We start from the raw sequence: 1,622 nt of genomic DNA, 5'->3' as shown, positions 1-1,622 counted from the left end.
TGCTTTCAGCAGTAGAGAATCTAAGAAGACATCTTCTGAACTATCGTACACAAGTAACGCCATCAAATGCTAATCAAAAGTGAGAACATTCTTTCTTTACCTGCTGTGGTGAGAAATTTAATTAATTAGCCTAGTAAAGTAGCTGAGACAGGTAGTTAACAGAACCGTGCTTGGAACTTCTTAGGTTACTCCTCCTCCCTCAACCATTACCTGATTTTTCTTTTCTTTTGCCTTTCGGACATTCCAGCCCTGGTACCATGTACCAGCAGTGGATGTCTTGAGCTCTTAGTAGTGAAATAATGTATGAGCTGACATCAGGGACTAAGGGAGCCATCTGCCCGACACACACACCTGTCCCGGGCCAGGCACCTTATATGTTTTTCTCAGGGAGTGTATTAGTCAGCCAAAGGGGTGCTGATGCAGAATACCAGAAATTGGTTGGTTTTTATAAAGGGTATTTCTTTGGGGTAGGAGCTTGCAGATTCCAGGCCATAAAGCATAAGTTACTTCCCTCACCAAAGTGTGTTGCCATGTGTTAGAGCAAGATGACTGCAAGGGTTCAGGCTTCCTGGGTTCCTCTCTCCTGGGGCTCATTTCTTTCCAGGCTCAGCTGCCCTGCTCTCTCCACAAGGCCATTGTAGACTAGCAGGCGAATGACTCGTCTCCTTCCCGGGGCCTCTGCTGAGTCTAATGGAGCCTCTCTCCTTCCTCCCTTACATACTTCTCTGTGTCTTTACTTCCCAGTCTCTAGAATCAAAGCTCTCACCTCCCTTCTCTGTGGAATGGTTTCTCTGTGAGTCCCCACCCACCACTGGGCTACTGACATGGCCACAATCAAAGCCTTCATCATTTTTAATCAAGTAAAAGTGAATCCTCTGAATCCAATACAATATAATGTGCCCAGAGGAACAAACCAGTTTACAAACATAGTCCAATATCTATTTTTGGAATTCAGAAACAATATCAGTACTCCCTTTGGCAGCACACATACTAAAATTGGAATGATACAGAGAAGCATGGCCCCTGCACAAGGATGATAAGCAGATTTGTGAAGCATTCCATATTTTTCAAAGCTGGTATGACGGTTACACTACTGTGTCAAGTCAGCCAGGTAATTGTGCCCAGTTATTTGGTCAAGCAAGCACTGGGCTAACTGTAATACAAGGGCATTTGTGGACTTTAGACACCATTACCATTAACTTTACTGCAGTGGTAAATCACAGATAGCTGATTACATCAGTCAGGGAGATTGCCATCAGCAGTGAGTGCTGCTTAACCCAATCAGTTGAATGTCTTGAAAGGGGGAAGTGATTCCAGCATTAAGAGAGAATTTCTGAGCTCATCTTTGGACAGCCAGCGTCTCCCAGAACTCGTCAAGAACCTTCATTGGACTCGCATTGCAGCCCCTGGTTGCAGCCTGTCTGCAGAACCTGGACTTGTGCATCCCCAGCACTGCATGAGAGACTCTTATAAAATTGCATACTATTGACAGATATCTCATGTTGATTCTGTTTCCCTAGAGAACCCTGACTAATATAGCTGGCATTCAAAAATGAGGGAGAGTTCAAAATATCCACAGATAAACAATATCAAACTGTTACACTCCACCCTCTGAATTCCAA

At 44.3% G+C, this 1,622-nt stretch overlaps 1 non-coding gene across 1 annotated transcript; it reads left to right on the top strand.

Moving 5' to 3' along the window:
• Nucleotides 1–966: 966 nt before the first annotated feature.
• On the top strand, nt 967–1,068 carry LOC111763479 (U6 spliceosomal RNA). The gene has a single exon (XR_002796345.1). It is a non-coding gene; the product is annotated as a U6 spliceosomal RNA (small nuclear RNA).
• The last annotated feature ends 554 nt before the right edge of the window (nt 1,069–1,622 follow it).

The sequence above is a fragment of the Dasypus novemcinctus genome, chromosome 17 (genome assembly GCF_030445035.2).
Source record: "Dasypus novemcinctus isolate mDasNov1 chromosome 17, mDasNov1.1.hap2, whole genome shotgun sequence".
Taxonomy (NCBI): Eukaryota; Metazoa; Chordata; class Mammalia; order Cingulata; family Dasypodidae; genus Dasypus; species Dasypus novemcinctus.
This window is presented reverse-complemented; position numbering and strand designations above follow the sequence as displayed.